Source organism: Ambystoma mexicanum, chromosome 4p (genome assembly GCF_040938575.1).
Source record: "Ambystoma mexicanum isolate Mex_15411 chromosome 4p, UKY_AmexF1_1, whole genome shotgun sequence".
Classification (NCBI taxonomy): domain Eukaryota; kingdom Metazoa; phylum Chordata; class Amphibia; order Caudata; family Ambystomatidae; genus Ambystoma; species Ambystoma mexicanum.
Window position 1 is genome coordinate 288,640,598 of NC_090927.1, and position 23,003 is coordinate 288,663,600.

General features: G+C 47.0%; 1 protein-coding gene across 1 annotated transcript in view; it reads left to right on the forward strand.

Moving 5' to 3' along the window:
- The first annotated feature begins 1,313 nt into the window (after positions 1-1,313).
- OPN5 (opsin 5) overlaps positions 1,314-23,003 on the forward strand; it is a 533,338-nt gene continuing 511,648 nt past the window's right edge. The window contains exon 1 of the mRNA XM_069605842.1: positions 1,314-1,379. The gene's annotated coding sequence lies outside the window, so the exon portion shown is untranslated. The remainder of the gene's footprint in view (positions 1,380-23,003) is intronic.

A 23,003-nucleotide genomic window follows, 5' to 3' on the forward strand; every position in this document is an offset into this window, starting at 1 on the left:
GTTAATGCGCTTAAGACATTGATGATCCAAGTGGCCCCAAAACAGAAAGCACCACCGGCAGCTCCCCCCTTATCCTGCCAGTCATACCAAGAATCATGAATGTGGCACAGCCATGCCCGGATATTTTCACAAACGTCAATCCCTTTAGAAGCCAGGATCTCAGACAGGTCCAAACCCAGGTGCGACAGTTGAAATTGGTGAAAGAAAAATGAACGTCGCGCCCCTTACAAAACATGCAGCACGATAGAATGCGGACAACCGGGAACAGTTACAAAGACATGTCACTCACCCCCAACACTTCCTGTCAAACCCTGCACTAATAATCTTTTATAGGCATTTTTATTGCCGCCATGTGTCAGGCCCTTGACACTACAGATGAAATGTTGGTCTGGCCAGCCTCTCAGGGGAGCCTCCTCTGAGCTTCTATGGGCCATGCGTGTGGTGCTAAGGGCAGCCCGAGAGGCGGGGAGAACCTCTCCAGGGCTCTGCCGCATGCCATTAAGTCTGGCCTAAGTCACGGTGCCAGATCGTGCAGTCACGGCATTAGGATTGCAAATGCACGGGAGGCCTATAAAGGTTGTCACAAAGAGGAGAATGCTTATATATTTTTGTAAATTAAAGCGACAGATTTATATGACAGTTTGATTTAAAATCAATGTAAATGGCATAGCTAAACGTGACTTAGGGATGGCATGTCAGATCCAGAATCAAGTGGCTGAGCTAAACAAATACAATTTCACTGTTAGGTAACATATTTTTTTCAAATACATTACCGTTTTTTTTCTTTTTCGTTTTCATATTTACTCCGGCCTAAAACGTTGTGCTTCACTCTCAGCAAATGTCCGTTAACAGCCTTTCTCAAAAGTGCTCACTTAATTGCAATTACGTATGCGCGGCACTCAGAGGTTAGACGTGAAGTGCAAAGTGATCTGTTTGGAATAGCATACCCCCAGCCGTCACTGCGTGTCCATTCTCTTTGCTCTCTGCTTCTTGCTGTGACAAGTGATGGCGCGCGCTGGGCAAGAGAATGGAGCGCCGGGGATAGTTTCAGGAGGGCCCAAGCCATTTTACCCCCATGACGGAACGTGGGGGTCCCAGTTGCCGTGAGAGCATCCCCTCCCCCTATTCCTCCTGAGTCCATGTTCCTCTAAGAGGAGTGCCAGGGAGGCGGGCTTTCGGGGTGCCGCAGTGACGGAGGCCACTGCCCAGCTTATGAAACACTGACGTTTCCACTTGATGCCAGGAAAGGATGTCAGGGGTCTGACCTCACCTGAACGGCAGGAGCAGAAGTCAGATACTGGCGGGCTGATAGCTTTGCAGTGATAGGACGGGCAGCCGAAGAACCAGGGGATTCCAGGCCACGGATCTCAGGCAACCAGGTCAGATTCAACATCTTAAGAGAAACTGTCCTTCCATAGTTCTTCAAATATCCCCATGCAATCTTGTATTTTATTTTGTGAGAATGGAGTGAAGTATCGCGTATTAGAAAAAGGCTCTCTGGATTAAGTAAAACAACGAAACCATTAATTTGCATGATTTAGTTATTCATTTATACATCTTTTTTATTTACCCTAAAACATGGAACAAGTAGCCCTAGACATTGTTGTATTTGAGTTCCAATAAGATAGGAATGCCCCAAAGAAAATGCCAGTTCAGCTACAAATGTTTAATACTGGATCTAGTCTGCTCTGCTGGCCTGTGGGATGGCTGTGCACCCACAGAATGGCTAGAGACATTACTGGTTTGAGTTGTATCTCGGAACTGGCTATTTATCTCTGCTGATTTCAGCTGGTGTTTTTTTTTAACATGTGCAACTTTCTTTTATTGTTAGAAATGATATACCACTACTGGATAAAACCAGTAGTGCTATAGGTCAAGCAGAATGTCCTCTATATTGCTGTGTTTATCAGCCCTACTTATTGTGCCCAATACTTAGTGATTGAAATCCGTTTTCTTCATCAGATTTGCGTTAATGAACAAAGAAAACGTGTCTTGCACTTGCACATGCAGTTAAGTTTTCAGGTACTCATAGATGTGCTTTTCTTTAACCTCTTTCTGACCCTCGCTGACTTACCGCTTGCTTACTGCTCTGAAAGCCTTCCCAGAACACTTCGGGACACTGAGGCACGCTGTCACTCATTACCCTCACTGCAGGTGCTGGGAAAACACAATTACCTTTGCGTTTCAGATGTAACAGTAGCAGCTACTTACATTGACAAGTGAGCGTGCAGTAGGAGCCCACTGAATCGGAAGGGCCTGGTTATCGTATGCATTTTTTTTCCGGAAGCACTTTAGCCTGTGCCTGCCTGGGCGACGTGCTGCTCTGACAGACACACAGTCAGCCAGCAGGCGTGCATTCCTTCAGAGTGCAGCCGCGTGGGGTCCAGTCCGTGCATGACATGCTCTGAGGGAGCGTTAAATTGTATCAACCTTCCCCACAAACCTCCAGAACCCTACACTGTTCCCTGGCCCCCACTGCCATGGCAGTAAAGATGAAGTGAACAGGTTCCCTTAACCATGTATTTTGCAGGTAAAGAAACACAAATACAAGCAGGACAAACGTGTGAAGCATTCAGCTGATTGGACGTATTAGCTTAATATGTTTTTGTTAATTTGTTTCTTAAATGTTTTTACTTATCAAATGCGGATCAACACAGTTAAGCCACAAAAGTGTGCACTTGAAATCACTAACGTTCAGCCAGAATTGAAACATACATGTAGTGCCAATAAACTGGATGTAGGCGCTATTGAATTCCTCTGCTAGGGCGCCTCAATAAGAATGTGGGCATGCAAGACAGGCGTGAACCCATGAACACAATACATAACAAGGCATCGTTCTTAAACAGACACAGTGCACACACACAAAATGCACATACATGGGAAAATAACTAGGCGTGCATATTTCATTTACTTATTTAGGTGTTTATGCAGCCCTCACCTCCCCCGCCATCGGACACTCTACAGCCACTTCCAAGCGCTTTTTATATTTTTATATTTTTAATATATTTTATATATTTTTTTTTATAAATGTTTATATTTTTGTCCATGGAGCGATATTCATGGAATATTTGCCTGCATCAAAGTGAATTTGCACTGCTCAAAAGTGACTTTGCACTGCCGACACAAACCCTAATTCATGGAACTGTGCAAAGTGTACTTTTGCAGTGCCAAGTTCGGGCAAAATCATAGTCATTTTTGCAGTACAAAGTGACTTTGCCCTGCAAAAAATGCACTTTGCATGGTTCCATGAATCAGGGTATGTGTCGGCAGTGCAAAGTCCCCTTTCAGCAGTGCAAATTAACTTTGAAGCAGGCAAATGTGCCATGAATCGGGCCCACTGCTGTAACAGGAGGGCAACCCTCTTACGGAAGGACGGGGAGAAGTAAGCAAGTGATCGTTGGGAGGGAGGGCAGATGCAAAGCGTTCGATGCCTGCGGATAAAATGAGGTGCAATCCCCTTTCCTGGTTCTTCAAAGAACGAAAGCTCCGTCTTCTTGTAATTGAACGTTCTTGTCTTTAGTCACACAAACATGTTCATTCATTTACAGTTTGATAAAGTCCCTACGTTTACAATTATGTACCGTTGTTCCCATTTTCAGTTTGATTAAATTAATACGTTTACAATTATGCACATTTTTGTACATTTGGGTGAAATGAAGATGGCAGATAAGGGAGGCTATGGAGAAGGGTGTTGAGGAGGATTAGGGCAGGTATACCCTCGTGGGTGAAGGAGGCTCTTTGAGGGCAAATTCGAATGCTAGGAGGATAGTTCTTTTTTATGTCTGGAGTGAGGGAGTTCCAGCATTGGGGGAACTAAAGGTGAATGGGACAAAACAAGTGGCTGAAGAGGGAGGATGAGGGAAAGTGTCTTTATGTAGGGCATTATATTGAAGGGTGAAAGCAGATAAGGATCGGAAAATAGATCTAGGACAGGGCGAGCCCATGGGTAGAGGTGCAGACTAAGGGGAGGAGTTGGAAGAGGAATGGAAAGTTCGAGAGTGAGCACACATTAAGGTGGTTGACAGAGGAGAGACATGGGCCACTGCGGTTTCCATGGAGAGTCTGCTGCAGAACATGGATCGAAGAGTTTAGCAGAATTTGTTGGCCTCCAGATAATTGGTCCTCCTATTGATTACCACATGTTCCAGAACCTTAGAGAACTGTGTACGAGGGGAGGCCGGCTGGTAATTGTGAATTTTGTTGGGGTCAGCAGTGATTTTATATAGCTTAGGTAGCATGGTGGCTATTTTGAAGCAGGCAGAGAAGGCCCCACTGGTAAGTGAGAGGTGCAAGTTCCTTTATTGTTTGCAGTGCAAGGGACCCATAGGAGAACAGATGGTTTGGTTGGATTGGTGGGCAAAAAAGAGGCATAGGTGGATCAAATGGGGATGTAGGGCATTGGGGAGAATGAGGGCGGGTTGGGCAGAGATGGTAGGGCACTTAAGGTGCCTCTGATCAAGCAGATTTTGGAGAATTAAAGTGTGGAGTGGTTGGCAGAGAGAGAGAGAAGATAGAGCACGGTCTGGTGGGGGAAGCTTGCCCTGAACCGTACGGGAGAAATTAGGTTTTTTATGCAGCTTGACATTGCAGCAGCCAAGGCAGTAGAGTCACTGGCGAGGGAATCCTTGTAGGAGGCTAGGGATGAAGGGAAGCAGGACTTCTGTCAAATGCATAGATATAGTTGCATCGTCATCTTGAGTTGGTGAATCCTTGAGTTTATCCAGGGCGGTTGGCAAAGTAAGAGGGCATAAAAATGCAAACTGGGTGTTGCTGGTCAAAAGGGAGTTGAGAGGAGAGTTGATGTCACATTTATTTTGATGGAGGAGGCCTGTGGCTAAGAGAGCTAGGATAAGGGAAATGGCCCCAGCTAGGTAGACAGCCAGAGAGTCAAGTTTGAGTGTGTGTTTAGTAAGCAATGGGTCAGGTTGGGGAGTAATAGGAGGAGTGACAGAAACTTTGAAGTGCAGGGGGCAGTGGTCAGGCAGAGAGGTGTCAATGGACCGTACCAATAAAGTGAGGGGGTTATTGAAAGATACGGTCTAGGGATTTAACATTAATGTGCATTAGTGCATTGTCAAGGGAGGCCAGACGGTGGTCAAAGACAAGTTGATCAAATTGAAGATACTGGGCACATGACATTTTAGGCAAGTAGAAGAGGCCCATCATTGCGATAGGGCCACAGAGTTTAAAAGGAGTTTTTAGACAAGGAAGAAGGAGTTGAGAGGAAAGGTGGCATGTTGATTAGAACAACAATCAGCAGTGTGGGAGTGAGGAGTAGAATGGCAGCACTTGTGGACAAAAGGTTGGATGGTGATGGCAGTGGATATACTTGACTTGCAGACCACTAGGCCAACTCCCTCTATCCCTGTCAGTAAATTGAGGAGAGTAAGAGAAGGTGGTATTGTGTGTGTAGAGGGCAGCGAGCTTGGTTGTGACATGGCGGGGAGGGGGCGTCATGTTCCAGTGATGACCATGACAGATTTTGGTGCTGGGAATCAAAGTAGTCCATTAGTTGCACAACTTTGTTGCAGTGTGAAGGGGACTTCCAGAGCACAATAGAGAGAGTAGCGGGGGACAGCAGGAAGAGATAGATGAGTGGGGAGCACCAACAGGTTGACACAGGGAGGTAGAAATGTTTGAAGGGAGGGTGATGTTGGAAATGCTTTGGAGGACCAGGGCATCCTAGCTCTTGTCCCACTACTCCGCTAGTCTTTGCATTCTGTTTGTTGTCTGCACAGAAGCCCAGTTCGGACCCCTGGCAGTGCAGCTCTTCAATTTATATTGTTGGTGAGTAAGACCCATGGGGTACCCCTATGGCACACATAGGTATGGTACACCTTGGTACCCTTAGTGGATGTTTTTGGACACATGTGTGTTGTCCCACATACCAGGGTATGGGTTGGTGGAAGCTACATACTGATTTTGTAGGGACAGTTTGGACACCCAGGCCCTGCCATAGGAATCAATGGATTCCTGGCTACTGCAACAACCTTTTTTTCCTGTTTCTCAAAGACCAGAGAAGCCCTGGCTTGGTTCCCTTCCCTTGATTGGATGTTGGGTGGAAGGTACATGCATGGCTATGGGTCTGCCCTCTGCCTACCTGCTTGTTTTGGGTACACCCTAGGGATGGGACCTGGCTGAATGGAAAGATGAGTCAACTCACATTCTCTGTTGTGGGTGTCTGGTTTTGGTTGTGTGTCACAATGCCATTGGTCCCACTGAGCCAGCCCTGTTTGAAACTGAATGAATGCAGTGTGTGCTCTGAAAGGCTGGGTGGTGTCCCAAATACACATCCACTGTTTTGGGTGTCTTGGTTTGGGGGAATGGCTTGACTGCCCGTGAGCCTGATTGGGTGCTGCACGATGAATGCACTAGTGTGTGATTGGCTAACTGAGTTCAGCTCAGCCTGAGTGAATGAGGGAATCTGTGTATATAAGAAGACCGCTCACTTACCTCTGTGTCAGAAGCTTGGAGTTTTCCTGGAAGCCTGTATCCTGAATCCAGCTGGAGGAAGAGGTTCTGCTGTTGCAACTCTTCATTGAATCCAAAACATGCTGTGGTGATTCAAGGACTACGAGGGGACCTCATGCAATTGCTGTTCTTCACCAGAAGTGTCCTGGAAGCCTGTCCTGTGAGACTGTCATCCTGCGGTGGTATCTTCGTTGGTCCATAAGAAGGGAAACAGGACATCTTGTGTCCAAGAAGACCATCAGAATTGTCCAGGATGTGGAGGTTGTCTGTGACCATTAGAAATCCAGACCGCAGTGTATCACTCAGAAAAGGGGGCACCCTGGCATAGTGCTGCTTGACACCCGGATCTTACAAACATCCAAACAACTGAAGAAATCTTCAAGTAGTACTGCCCACCCGACATCTGTCCACTTTTCCATGGCTGAGGAAGTTCAGTGTTGCCTTCAGCAGAGAAGTGCCCGGCGGTGGGTTTCCTGCACTGAGGAAAAAATCATAAAGGTCCATACTTGGTGGTAGCCTGCAGAGAAGTCAATTTCTCGAGTCCAAGTTGCCAGAAGCCATCCTGTCATCCGTGCTGCAGCATCAAAGTAGCAAACCACGGAAAACGGCAAACTGACAAAACCTGACACCTAATTCTGTCACTGCACCCACCACTGAAGATCATTGACAGAAATAAAAGGATTCACCCTCACCTCCCAAGCCTTTTCAAGGTCCACAGTGAGTTTCATCTTTGTGGAACATCCACAGCCCAAGAAGCAAACAACCAATGAGACTACTGTGACAGACCACCACTGTAGCCTTTCAGATACTTCTGAGTTCCCCTCTCCTGCTCGACAGCAACGACCCAGTGACTTCTTGTAACAGAAGGGGTTCATCCTCGAGGGGCATCATCGAGTAAAGTGGAGAGACTCCACCACTTAGGCTTCCAAGTCACCCAAGGTATACTGTGATGAGGAAGAGGGGCTTCCTCCAGCAGGGGTCTATCTAGGGGTCTCAGGTTCAACTTGGTCTTGGCTCCACTGTTGCATCCCAGGCCCTTTGTGGTGGTAGGACCTGTAGAGAAAACATCTGACAATTAATAAACATATATAAGGACTGGCCATTAACATAAAAGCAAAGTATAACTTACAGTTTCCTACAGGATCCCCTGGTGGGGGGATCTTCACTCAGAATTGCATCTTGACACTAAAGAAAGTATTCTGCCAGTATCTTAAAGTGCTGCTTACATTTCTACATGTATGCTTATGGAGTTAAACAGTGTTTAATAATCTTATTACATTTCTAGGACCATTACCAGTTGGTGCATTATTACTGAAGCTAAGTAGAGAATCTTGAGTACAAAGTGAGTCCTATTTATTGGTATATAACCACCTACATCTTATGCTATTTAATAAAAGAACTTGGGTAGTGCATAACATAGTGTGTAGACATTCCTTGGCGGGTATATGGGGGTTCATTGTACTTAAGAACCAGCCTACATACCTTCCTGTGAGTCTCAGCCTTGGTTGCTTGTCGACTACTACCATTTGAGAGCCCTGGCAAGGGTGCCTCTGTGCCTCTACCTCAACCATAGTGGGTAGTATCACAGGCAACCCCCCTCCAGTCTTTAACATGGAGGCAGAGCAGTGGGATCACTGGTTTTAGAACACAGTTTTTAACCTTGCCTCCTACAAAATATCTACACTAGAAAGATTTTGTTGCATATACTGAAAAGACATCACTACAAATAATGGAGCCTATTGCTAATGGTAAACTAGCCAGAAAGCGCTTGGAAGCTCTACAAGATGCTTGTGAAGTGAGAGATTTAGACTTTTGTTAGGCGATCCTCTGCACACCGATCCACTGCACACCAGAATACTGCTCACATTTCACCAACACCTCCTTTCAGGGTTCGAGGCTCATGTGATTCGGTTTACCCAAAGGACCGAAAGCTCCGTACCAGGTGTGGTGTACGGGCTCGATTGCAACCCTTCCTGCACTGGCAGTTGCCATGGAGAACATACAGCAGAAGGGGCAGCGTTACATCTCCACGCCGATCACGTGATCCAGAGTGGCGTTCCTCACGTGACCTTGGTGGATGTCACATGACCCCGAAACGCACAGTATAGAAGGCTTGAGACACGGAACATTCATTGCTTCTCAGCTGTCTTCAGACCCTGTTTGGCGTTACGTTTTGGTTTGCTTTTCTGGTTTACCTTGATCTTGGAACTCTCTCGTGGACTCCTTCGGATTACCCTTTTGTACTTTTGCTTGGAACTGTTTACCTGTTGCTGGATTTCGGACACGAACCTGACTTGCCTTCGGATCATCCTTGGTACCTTGTTGAACTTCTACGTCATTTCCTTTTTGGGATTCAAGTCACGCCTTCAGTCTTACAGGTGGTTCATCCTGCATCCACACTTGTCTGCGGTCCTCATGTTATAGGGACCGCCTCATCTGAGTCTCGAACCTCCCTCCTAGGTTTCCTGGGTTTTCCAAACACCGGATAGGTAAGGCTATTCAGATTCTTTGGTTATCGTGATTATATACTGTAATTGCCTTGTACTTAACCTCGTTCTTTTTGACAGCAGCCTTGGTGTTCCAGAGGTTCCGTGGATCCGGGAAGTAACATCTCCCACCTGTGGCCCCAAAGGTCGCACAGCGGGTTTCTTTTAGTTCCCCTGTGCGTCACTTGAGGACGGAGGTTTCAACGGTCTACACGACACTCAAGTCAGAACAACTTTGAGGATTGGTCCAGGGCAGAGATGTTAGCTGCTGTAGTCGATTACCATGCAGATTCTGATATTCCTGATGAAATTGGGGAGGGTTCTAATGGGGACCATGCCCTTGAGGATATTATAGAGTCTACCATTAGGACTGCCACCTCTCATGCCATTTCTATTAAAAACACAGCACTGTTCTTCAGGGGGATGTCCTGAGACCCCAATTATTGAAGTTGGAGCTACAAAGAGAAAAGTTAGCCTTTCAGTATAAGGAGCTACAAACAGAATCTGAGTTAGGAGGGATTGACACAAGTAATGCTTAAAGACAAAGACACTGAAAGCAAGGTATTCAGCTGTAGAAAGCCAAAGTAGAAAGTACAGCTAGAACAATTGCAAGCATCAAGTCTTCTGCCACCAAATGAGTCAGTATGAGTGTATGAAAGCTGCTTTGATCGTCAGGTTTGGTATGACACATAAAAAGAAAGAAGCTATGTCTTGGATTGACTGGGTGAATGCTCCACATATGAACATGATGGGGTGGATTGATGGTTACAAGGTGAAAACATCTGTTGCTTTGTCCCACCTCTTGTTTTTTAACATTTACTGAGGCTTGTTCACCAGAGCTGCGTCAGTGCATTGCTGACCAGAATATCATAGACCCTTTTAAGTTAGTCGAGCTGGCTGACAAATGGGTCTCCCACAGAGTGTCCCCCAAGGATCCCAGTGGGAAGGATAAGGACAAGAAGAGAGGGACCTCTCAGAAACCTGATGAGTCCAATAAGTAGCCACATTCAAATACATCTAAACATCACTCCTCTAAGGTCCACAAATCCAGTGGGGATAAGTCTCTTGGGGGTGTGAGTAAGAGTGATTGTCCCCCTGCTGTAAAGCATACTACCAGTGGTCCTAGTCCAGTTTTATAGTGTCCCTCACACTTGTTGGGAGTGTGGAGCCCAGAAACACAGGAATGGTGAGCCCAAGTGTATTGAAGGTACCTGCTGTCCAGGCTGTCGGCCTGACTTAACCTTGCTCTATACCTGAGGTGGAACCCACTGTCTTCACCTACTCTCCAAGCATCACATCAGGTGATCCTGCAGAGACCACATTAGTTTCCCCTGGGGCCTGGGACCAGTACTCAGAAGTACTGGGTTGCATCCCACTGAACACTCAAATATTTTTAGATGTGCTCTCATTAATGGCCAACCTTCCACTGGCTTGAGAGGCACAGGGGCTAGCATGAAAGTGGTGGATAGGACACTGCTTAAGGAAGAAGACTATATAATTGATCCTCCAAGAACCACTGGGTACGCTGGTGTGCCCCCCAAACTCTCAGCTGTAGCCATAGTTACCATTCCAAATGGATAATAAGACAGCAATGATTCCTGTGATCACACAGGAACATGTGCCTGCCCAGGTGCTCCTGGATATTGACCTAGCTGAGTTGGGGACTGGTCTAACTGATAGTCACTTACCCAAGGCAAAGGGGAAACCCAAAGCAACTAGGAAGAGCAACGCAACCAGGAAGAGCATGAAGGCCACCTCTGTGAAGGGGGCCCCTTCTCTACCTGCATCAGCAGCACCAACTGCGGACCAAGTTCCTGAGGGACTGGCCTGGTGGTGATACTTAGAATCAACTCCTGAGGGAGAAGAGCCAGAGAACCCTCCTCAAGGAGAGATACTGACCACAGAGGATAAGCCTGAGCTGTTGGCTGAAGGTGGGACCTCTAGGGTGGATTTATGTAATGCCAAGAGAGAGCTGCACTCTCTTGAGGGTCTGAGGGGATAGGCCACAGACCAGGCACAAGGTGGAGTGCCTAGGTCCTTTAAGATTTATTGGGAGGGTAAGCTCCTTTACAGTGAGCCCACTGAGCCAGGACCTAGTGCTGTTAAAAAGGTTGGTTGTACCCAATATCTACAGGACCTTCCTTCTGCAGTTGGCTCATGAGGTGCCTCTAACTTGTCATCCTGGCACTAAGAAGACCAAGCAAAGACACTCAGCCCACCATTACTGGCCCAAGATGGGGATAGAAGGGGAAGCTTACTCTGCAAGACCTGCCCCACTTGTCAGCCATCTGGTAAGATTGGAGGCAGCATCATTTCCCCACTGCAGCCTTTACCAGTGGTTGGCACATCCTTTGAGAGGGTTGGCATCAACATTGTCAGTTCATCCTGGTTCTGGTTGATGATTCCATCAGGTACCCTAAGGCTATACCCCTTTGGATTAATACTGTCAAGGTGGTTGCTAGGACCCTCCTTGGCATATTCAGCAGAGTGGGGTTTTCTAAACAGGTAGTCTCTAACAGTGGAACCATTTTTTATGTCCAGCTATATGCAGGCAATGTGGAGGGATTGAGGGGTGACCTTCAAGTTTGCTACACCCTGTCACCCCCAGATCAATGGTCTGGTTGAGAGATTTAATAACACTCTCAAAAGCATGCTGGGTGCTTTGGAAGAGCCCCTGAGGAGGAAATAGGGACTTCCTACTGCCATGTTGATGTTTGCCTATAGATAGGTGCCTCAGGAGGGTGTTGGATACCACCACTTCAAGCTCCTCTTTAGACATCCTGTGAGGGGGGCCCTTACCGTAGTTAGAGAAGACTTGAAAGCCACCCCTCCATGTCCTACCAAGCATGTGGGAGACTATGTACTAGGTCTCAGGAGGAGGATGGCACAGATGATGGGCCAGGCATCAGAATATGTCCAGGCCAGCCAGGAGCTGAATAAGTACTGGCATGACCTCAAGGCCTCACAGGTGGACTGTAATCCTGGCCAGGAGATCCTTGTTATGGAGCCAACAAATCCCAGAGCTTTGGCAAACAAGTGGACTGGACCCTTCAGGATAATACCCAAGATGGGCGAGGCTAACTACCTGGTTGACATGGGTATCCCTGGGGTAGCCCCTTAGGTCTTCCATATCAACAGGCTGAATCATTACCACCGAAGAGAGGAAGTTTCATGTCTCCTGATAGCTTAAGGGCAAGACAAGGATAAGAGTGAGCCCCTTCATGACTTGCTGCACAGCAATCCCCAGGATGGCTCAGATCCGACACCAGAGCAGCAGATGGCCTGCAGGGCTTTGCTCCAGATATTTTCCCCTCTGTTTTCACTGACACCAAGCCTCCCCAAATGGTGCAGGGATGTCTTAGACACTGTGACAGTGTACCTGTTAAGATCAGATGCTACAGGATGCCAGACAGAGTAAAGAACCACATCCAGGCAGAGGTTGCCAAGATGTTATATTTGGGTGTCATTGAACCCTCAACCAGTCCATGGTCCAGCCCAGGGGTCCTTGTTCCCAAGGCCAGTTCCCCGGCAGGTACCACAGATTGGAGGTTCTGTGTGGACTACAGAGGGGTCAATGTAGTCACCAAGACGGATGCTCACCATTTGCCCAGGGCTGATGAACTCGTTGACTATGATGAACAACTCAACTTTGAATGATTTTGATGGCCCTGCACTTCTCAATACTGCAGTAAATACATATGCTTACACCTGCAATACCAACCATCATGCAAAGACAGCCACCTGCCCTCCCACCCTGACTACCAGCACAGTGCCTGACCATCCCAGCCTAGAAAGGGTTAAAGCATGCCCCGTACCCAAAGGTGCCGGCCAAAGCTCCTCTGCCTACAATGCTGTTATACCCAACCCAGACATTGACATCTCACAGGAAATGCAACCTCCCAACACTAAGGCATGTAAGCCCTTTGGGCCAGCTTTGCCCATGCTCAATCTTGTTCTGATTAATGCCTGCTCCATACCAGCCCATGCGCTGGACGTCCATGACGTTCTCTTTACAGATGACATTGACGCTCTCACCATCACTGAACCCTGGCTCCATGCAGCCTTGGGGCCAGCCCTCTCTCTGGCTATCCCTGCAGGCTTCACCATACCTAGGAATGACAGAGACAACGCCAGAGGCGAAGGAGTCACCATTATTGCCAAAAGCCACCTCTATATAGGGCCGCTCAACACCTCCATTAAAATGTGCGCCCTTCTTTCCATAAAGCTGCAGATGACCCCCACCAATACCATCACACTCCACCTCATCTACTGTCCACCTGGCCCTACCCTGACCTTCAAAGGAAACCCCTGCACTTAGTAACTGACAAGATTAAGCCCTTATCTAGAATCATCCTCCTTGGCAATCTAAATCTGGGCCTCAATGACTCCACTGACCTCCAAGCCACCCCACTGCCCGACTCACTGTCTGCTCTTGGGTTTAACCAATGTCTCAACACCCCCACACTTGTCGAAGGCGGCACTTAGGACTGGGTCGCAGACCTCAACTGCACTATTACCATCAGATCGAATGCTCCGCGTCCCTGGTATAACCCCCACATCATCACCTTCACCATCCTTCTTTTCTACTAATCCAAACTTACTACCATACCACTAACTCCAACTATGATTATGATTGGTTATTTATAATACGCTTAATACCCATAGGTTTCTAAGCACGGACCCAGGGAACAAACCTGTGTTGCTCCGCGTCCTCTTGTTTCCAAGGCAAGCGCGTTGCCCCTGAGCCATCCTCCCGAGATATGGACCCCAGCTCTCGTAAATTGACCAAGGAGCACATCCTACCCCACCTGGACGTACTCAGGCAAGTGCACGACTATTCACTAGATCCTAACACCCTAGAAAATCTCTATTCCTCAACATCAACTATCGCAGTTAACTTCATCGCCCCCTGCACCTAAAAAATCCAAACCTTCAGGACACCTCAATGCCTGGTTAAGTCCCAATCTCCTTGATCTCTGAGCAAAAAAAAGGCTCACGGAAACCGCTTGGAAAAAAAGGCCCTCTCAGGCAAAAAGTCAGCCTTCACAAAGGCGGCCAAACTGTACAAATCAGCCATTATTCATGCTAAAGCCTCTACCTTTAATGCCAGAATTGCCAACGCAAAATCTGACACAGAAGAGCTCTTCAGCATCATGAAGGAGCTAGAAACTCCAATCACTCCTCCCTCTACACTCACAAAAGGCAAAGAATGGTATACCACTATCCAAACTTGATGAAAAGATTTTCTTAAAACACGCCACTCTGAAACCTCTGCAACAGATCATTTCTGACACACATTAACCTCAACATTCCACCACTCTGCTTCCATAACGTCACAGAACTGGAATCACTACACATACTAAAGGGTGTTAAACCCTCAAGATGTAAAAGTGATGTATTCCCTGTCAACTTCATCAAAGACTGTGCAGAAAAATGATGCCCATTCATTACAGCCTTTATCAATGCCTTCTTTGAAGCATGCGCAGTCCCACCTAGCCTCAAGAAAGCCTGGGTACTCCCTCTGCTAAAAAAAGTATCCTTGAACCCTGCTCTCCCCAACAACTATAGGCCCATCACCACAGCCCCTTTCCTTCAAGAACTTTATAGAGCAGCCTATGTTCAAATTCAGCACCACCTTGAATCTAATCACATCCTAGGAGTTCGACAGTCGGGTTTTTGTCTAGGACACAGCACAGAATCAGCACTCCTAGACGTAAAAAAATAGATTGATGAGATCCAGGATGAAGGGAAATCTACTCTGCTTCTCCTTCTGGACCTGTCCGCAGCATTCGACCTGGTCGACCGCAAGATACTCTACCACTATACGACCACCTCTGCATCATTTTGACCTGAAGCTGCGATCTGGATCACCTGCTTTCTAGAAGGGAGAACTATGAGGGACTTCTCGGAAAAAGCTTGTGCCCTGCCAGTCCCAATCAAATGTGCAGCGCCACAGGTATCTTGTGTCTCTCCCATGCTCTGTAATATATTTAGGAAACCACTCTTTGACTGCTTGGACACCCTCGGCATAGCATACAATGACTATGCCGATGACACCAAATTCTCCTACCATATCTGGCAATTATCCCAAAGACGTTGACACCCTGAACTGCGCCTATTCGACCATCCAGGCCTGGATGGCAACACATGGCCTATGCCTAAATGACGAGAAGACAGAGCTCCTCCTCACTGGTCCATCAACAGTTTCATCAGCAGCATACACAACCAAATTTTTAGATACTGCCAGACCTTTCCTATTGACGGATAGCTGTCTAACTATCGCACAGTCAGTGGTAGGTGCTAGGCTAGATTACTGCAATGCACTCTTTCTCGGCACTTCTCCACAGAACATCCAGAAACTCCAGACGATCCATAACAATGCCCTTAGAGCAGCCTTAAACATTCCCAAAAGGGAACACATCTCGGCTGCCAGGATGGCTGCTCACTGGCTCCCAATAAAAGAAATGATCCTGTTGAAGACTCTCTCTATCATCCACAGGTGTATCTCCAGATCTGCCCAGCCCTACCTATCCCAGAAAACTACCAACTCTGCCTCGTCCAGACCCACTAGAACGCCATACTCATGTCGGTTGGTATAGCCTAGACTCAAACGTTCCAAAGTGGGTGGCTCCAGCTTCCCTTCCATTGCAGTTAAACAATTGAACTCCCTACCTCAAGCCTGAGATGTGGGGTGAAATATAGCCCCTGAATGCCAGAAATAAAGAGGCCAGAGTGATTTGTAAAGTCCCATTGAAGTCTAAAGCCAGCACAGAAATGGTGTTGTCAGACATGAGGCCTATTGAACTAAAAACAGACCTAAATCTCAAAGCAAGGAAAGTGGGCTTAAATCTCAAAAGTGCAAAGATATGCACAGTGCATTCCAGCAAGGAAAAGAAAGACATGTGGCTGAAAATGCTGTTTTACTAAATCTATGGAGAGCTGCACTTTTACTTAAAGAGACAGATAGCAGTATGTACATTATCTTCAATGAAATACCAAACTGTGCTCCAGTAATCTCAAGTGAAACCAAGCTTATTGCAATTATAAGAAACAAAAGAACTTCCTTTCTCCTCATCCAAATGACAGTATGCAGAGAGAAGTGCCCACTAGACTTTAAGAGTTTGAACATGGTTTTCTCATATAACTGCCCTATAGATATGGACAATCCAGAAGTGATACTCATGTCTTTTGCAGCTGGGAGATTAAAGGAGTACATTACACATGGATATAAAGCCTAGTTATGTAAAATGCATTCTGTGTCAGTTTAAAAGCCGTTTCTTGAAGAATTTGACATGCAGATGGGCATTTTCACCTGAAAATGAAACCTAACATCCAAGACCTTTCCTCTGTTGGTCCTGGCGTGGGAGGTCTGGTTGTCAGCCATCAATCAGGTCCATTGCTTCACAAAATAGAAAGAAAGAAATTGCCTAGATTTAAACCACAGTGGAAACAGCTAAAGCCATGCCTGTTCTTTCAGCAGCAGTGACCTTGAGGTCACAACTCCCATGAAATGTACATTAGAGTTGCAGTCAGGGCCATTACAAGGCCATGAAGGGACAGGCGAAGATAAACATCAGGCAGCCTCTGGCTGATCACTTGCTTAAGTCACTTAAGAGAACAAAATAAATGCTGGAGTTTAGTTAATGGAAAAATACATATTATTGCATAAAAATGGCGGTGTATATACCACAAAGGTCATGCCAGACTTTTATTAAAGGTGACAATAACCCCCTTTGAACCACACCAAAATGATTTTTAAATGATTAACATAACAGAAGTTATTAATGAAAACTTGATTTGGGCCTTCCCTTGATTCCGAGAGATTTGAAAGTTGGTGTGAGGGTGAAGGACAAAATTAACATGGGAACTATGAACTGGCATATTTTTCACTGATAAGGCTCCTGTGTGAACAAAGAAAAAACGTATCTCTGCATAGGAAGGGCGTGCCGACTTCAGATTAGCATCATCTGATTTGCCTTAAAATGTAGTTCTTAAAAATATATCCATACATGTAAAGATTTGAAAAATGATGGTACTTGCCATGTTGACGGGTTTTCAGAGTTTAAACAGGCCAAGCCCACATGTCAGTTTGAGATGACAAAGCTTTCTCCTCCCACAGCTTTCCTAACTCACACCCCTAATCTCTTTGTCCTATCAACACACAGTTGGGAGGTAGGTAGAGAAAACCAACTAATCTTTTTTGCGGGAATTATGACACGTTTGTGATGTCACTGTTAATACTGTAGGGGGGTGTCTGTACTCCTGCTCTCTATATGTCAGAGGAGAGGCACAGAGAACCCCAGGCAAGATTCTCTATTATTGGTATCATGGTGGAGCAACCAAGGCTTAGCTCCCAGGAGGTGATGCGGGCTGGTTCTTAAGTAGAGTGTAGTCCCCAAGCACCCACAAAACACAGTCTTTATATAATTAATGTTGAAGCATATATACACAATCGCAATAGGTCACTTTGTGCTCAGTTAATCTACAATGGAAAATATATACACAGGTTTACATGGTACCACACTTACTATCAGATTTAAAGTGCATAAACTGTACTTAGTTTAAATGTCACACAAATCAAGTAATAAAGAGAACCAACGGTAGATATTGGAGGAAAAGCAGTTGGTGAGAACAATAGGCAGAATACTCATCCCCTACCACCAGGCACAATTCTGTACGAGGATCCCCCACTTGGGCAACCTGTAACTAAAGATATATCATACCAGCCCTGTCATTGTTCACAAGAGTCTTAGTTCCTTCTAAATAATTCGACATCCCCAATGTACCTGGAATAGCAGAGTTCGATGTCGGGGTGTCGAAGGAGCCTCAGCGGTCTTCGGGTGGCAGGAAACCCACTGGCTGATTCTTCTCGGTTGTCGGCGGCCTTGACTTTCTCCGGCAGGACGAAAGCGGTCGACGAGGATGAGCAAGGGAGTCCTGCTTCAATGTTTTAGGCAAATGGAGCACTGCAGCACCGGTCGGCGACGGTGGCTGGCGATGGTGCACGGCTGTCCAGTGCTTCTCTTCGTTCTCATCAGCAGTCCCCTTCTCCGGTTGGCAGCCTTTCGTAAGTCTGTCTACCAGAGAGATTTGGCAAAGATCAGCTGGTGCACGATGGTCCCTCGTAGCTCGGGAAGAGGTCTCCTAGCCAGGTCCTCTCTTGGATCAGTTCCTTGAAGGCACAGCAGCTTTCAGATTAGCGAAGGACAGCAGCAGCAGTTTTTCTTGCAGTGGGCTTCAAAGTTAAGCATCAGTTTCAAATTCAGCTTCTGAATGATTTCTAGCAGTGAGAGACCCCCAGATACACTGTTGATCTCCCATTCACTCTGCTGAGTCACACTCAGGCAACCAATCATTCAGAAGGGCATTCAGGCAGTCAGGCAGCCAATCGGCTCACAGTGCATTCAGGCCATTCTTCTCCATCCAGACACTCACAACATAGAATGTGGATTCGGACACGCACTCTGCCATTCAGCACTACACACTGCATTCATATCAGTTTCGGGCAGGGCTGTTTCAGTCATTGTGTCAAACACCAGATACTAGACACCCATAACACGGAATGTGTGTTTGTCACACACTCCAGCCAGGGGCAAGGGACAGAGTCAGGGCTTCCCGGGACTTCGGGAAAAGTAAGGTAACTGTTACGCTCACCTGGTCTCTGTGGAGGTATTGGGGCATGGTTGCAGCCCTCCCAGGGGTGAGGTCGCTCATGTCCAACTTTGCCCTCTGCGCTTATGTGGTGACTGGTGGTAATAGATGATTCTGCTCGGGACTGCACCTGCATGGAGAATAGGGGACTTGAGTATGCCAGCTTGTGTGCCTGATCCCCTTACCGAACCCTTCTCCCAAACCGTGGTATCCGTGGGATGCACTGTTCCTGGAAAGCTCACCTGTTGATTAGTTTTGGTGAGCACTCCGTCCTGCTGTTTTCTGGCAGGGGCGCTTGTATGATCTGGACCGAGTTCCTTCACTGGTCCCTTGCACGTGGTAGTCCAGTCCTGCTGCGACTAAGCCACTATACTTCAGGTAAGTGTTCCTGTTTGCCTTTGTCTTTCATCGGCTGTTTTTGTTGTATTGTAAAGTTTGTTGTCTTGTATTGCTGTCCATTCCACTTTTGATGTTTGCTCTTTTGCTTTCTTCCCTTGCAGGTGATGTTGCAAGCCTGACAGAAGCTGGGGAGCTTGAGGTGGCAACCGGAGGGAACGACGAACGAAGCTGCAGTTGTACAGTAGCTGGTAAATTGTTAACTAGGGGACGCGCAGGGTTCAAATGCGGCATGGCCATAGGATGGATGTTCTAACCTTGTCTTTCTTCTTCTTCATAGAGTCTGAGTTCGTTGGATGCGGAGTGAAGTGCTGCGGCGTCGGGATCAAGGTCACTGGATGTCAGGAGATGAGTCTGCAGATGATGCAATGAAGCACCGGTTTCCTGGAGGTGAGTTTGCAGGAGAGCGCCTGGTAAAGGTAAGTAAACTTTTCCAAGCGGCGGTGAGGGTCATGTTGCATGCGAGTGCACAGTAACACGAAGCACCAGCCTTAAGGATGGAGCAGCTTATATAGCTGAGCTTCTGACGCCACACCAACCAGGTTCAGCCTGCCTGCCACACCCTGCCACACCAGATGAGTAAGCACATGAAGACCAGGCCTGGGGAGCCAAACCCGATGAGTCAGCACATGAGGATGTATCAGCTCATAGTTCTTGTAAAATAAAAGCACTCCTGCACAAAAATAAAGTATAATCACTCCTGCACTGAAATAAAGTGTTCCTGCTTGCATCTCTATATGCCAAAGACACCAGGACTGTGTCCAGCCAGGGCCCCTGTGTTTATGGGTCCCAAAGGGACATAAGTGAGTCAAGTGACCCATTGCCCCCATCACTAGATGGTGTGGTTTTTGTTTTATGGGGCCTGTGGCCATGACAGTAACAGGCAATAGAAAGCAAGAGGCCACAGGGGACATCTTGTTTCCTATCAGGAATCAACTGATTCCAATGGCAGGGCCTGGGCATCCCTAAATGGAGGATACTCAGAGCACCTGTCAAATTCAGCATGGAGCTGCCACCAGCCCATACTCTACTCAGTGGGCCACACACAAGTGCTCAAAAACATAACTAGGAGTACAGGCTTATACTCCTACCCATGGGTGCCATAAGGCTATCCCAAGGGTCTGTTCACCACGACCAAAAAGAGAAAGAGCCGCACCACCAGGAGTCCCACATGAACTCCTGCACAGAAAATAAGACAGAACATACACGATAAGGCAATAAAGGACAAGGATACGGAGGCCCTGTCCCTCCGATGCATTTCCAGCATCACAGTCACGCCCGGGAGGATAGCTCAGGGGCAACATGCTCGCCTTGAAAGCAAGATGACACGGAGCACAACAGGTTCGATCCCCGGGTTTGCACTTAGAAACCTCTGGTTATTAAGCATGTTAACATATCATTTCATATCATTTGCCCTGCAAGTAAACCAGTTTGCATCAGAACTGGGCTTTTCCCACTTATTCAGAGAAGTAACCTGCTGCTGAACCCTTTCAAGAAACACCCAAGCAGAGAGGCCCCAAATCTTGCATTGGAGACAAGGACCAGGAGACATAGAAGCTGACTGGAACCCCTTGGAGGAGCCAGAGGGGACTCTTCCTGCTTCCACCTGTGAGGCTAAAAAAACTTGGGATCATCTTCAATTCCACACTCTCCTTCTCTCCTCACATGACTGACGTCTCTAAGAAGTCACACTACCAGCTGCACCTCCTCAGAGGTATTCTTCCTTTCCTCTCCTTCCCTCAGAAGCTCACTGTCTCCAGAGCTCTGATTCTCTCTAGGCTAGACTACTGCAACAGCCTCTTCCTAAATCTGCCTGCTTCTACTCTCCGCCCTCTGCAACCCATCCAGAACAGGACTGCAAGACTTGTCCTTGGTCTCAAGCCCAGGGATCGTATCTCTCCAGGACTGAAATCTCTGCACTGGCTCCCAGTGCTGCAAGGATTAAGTTCAAAACCCTCTGTATTCTCCACAAGGCCTTCTGGGGCCTGGGCCTCAATACCTTCAACTCTCTCTTCCTAAATATCTTCCTTCTCAAGCTCTTCGCTCATCCACCTTCAACTCCCTCAGGGTCATTTGCTTCTCCAAGCAACAGGTTGGTGGTAGATCTTTATATTCGGCTGGGGCCTCCCTCTGGAACAGCCTCCTTGCCTCCTTGAAACTTGAGGAGAACCATCTCCGGTTCCGGAAGCACCTCAAGACCTTCCTCTTTGCTTCTGCTTTCTCTCCTCCTCTCCCCTGCTGAACTCCTGATTGAAACTATACTGGTCACCTGGCTACCCTCTGATCCCGGGCCCAGATCCCCACCCCTGCCAGTTGCACACCTGCATTGCCTCTTTGGCAACACATGCACTTGGGGGATGTTCTGTATCCCCACAGTCCCCTACCAGCTCTTGACACTTGATGTCTGCACTTACCCCTGCACTTGCCACAAGTTGGCTGCACTTTTACCTATTGTTCTAATTTATTCTATTTATTTTACCGTTGATCCTATGTATTGCACTGCCCCTCCTCCCTCTTTCCCCGCACTTTTCACTTGACCCTCCCCTCCCTTGTGTGACCTCAATGTCTCAATGTCACCGGGCCTAGTAAGATCGTTGTCTTTGTCTTCCTTCTGTTCCCCCTCCCTTACCTGCCTTGAAACACTTGTGTACAGGAGCGGTATAATTGCCATATCATATCATATCATATCCTTGACTGAGTCCCTTGCTGTCCCAGAGGTGCCCTTATGTTTCCTGATGCCCATTACAATGCTTCTCCTGTAAGAAAAACTATCCCCAAAGCTATAGAGTTTGTAGGCCCTGCATTTTCAAGCATTGTTTTAGTTATTTCCCCATAGCAAAATACCCTGGGCCTCATTACGACCTCGGTGGTAGTCGTGCTGCCGCCGGAGTCGTGTTTTTACCAGCACCTGGCTTTGGGGAATAACCCGGGCAGTACAGCCCAGCGGTCCCGGTAATTCCCAAACGCCACGCCCCGGTAAAAATTAATCCCCATTCCCATTGAGTCCCATAAGACTCAATGGGAATGGGGAGGACGGAAGCACCGGCATCGTTGATAACAGTGCCGGTGCTTTTGTCAAAGTCTGCAAGCAGGTGCCATTCCGCCTGCCAGGTCAGACCTGGGGGAGGGACGCACCCGCCTGCAGAACTTGGAGTATGCCAATCTGGTAACAATGATGCCGGTAGCTTACCGGCACCGTTGTTAACGGACCGGCATACTCATAATGAGGCCCCATGTCTGGCTGTGTAGATCCTTAGCATATTTACTTAATTTAATCAATAAATTCTTCTAGAAAAATCACGGGTGTTTTGTTAGCATTCAATACTAACAAGCTCTTCACAGTGTGTTTCGAGCCGGTATAGACATAAAGATTTCACAAAAGAATGAATCCCAAAACCCTGTTTCCAATTGAGTGTGCAAGGTGCAAAACAAAAATTCCCCATTGATACCCTTCATTTAAATCAGAAGTGTGAAGTCTTGTATTTCCTTTGCATGAGTGGTGGGAAAAACAAAATTGCCCCTTTGCTCCCATCCTGCTCTGACCCAAACCACAAAGCCCTGCCTGTTCTTTTTAGGGGTGGCAAAACATTTTCCCATTGCTTTTCTTTCACTCATATTGTATCTCTGGTTATAAGTGAAAAAACACATTTTCCCCTTGAATCCCTTTTTTCCAAAGAGTGCATTTTATTAGATTCCCAAAACGATTTTCCCATTGTGTTCCCACTCTCCGCCACTGGCCTTCAATTCAGAGGGGCCAAGTCTAATTGATGTTTGGAGGGTAGGGGGTGGCTGGAAGAAAAGTATTATATCCAAATCAGCAATCACTGTGTGTTCTGATTGTTCTTTTTCTGTATTGGTGAGGGTGATTTGAAAAGAAAGCTGCCGGAAATTGTGACCGTATATCTCAGTATTATATCTGTGTTGATGCTATTACAGAAGTCATTTTTGTTCTTGTGTTGCCACAGCATTGGTGGCTGATGTTAGTCTGTTTGCCACATT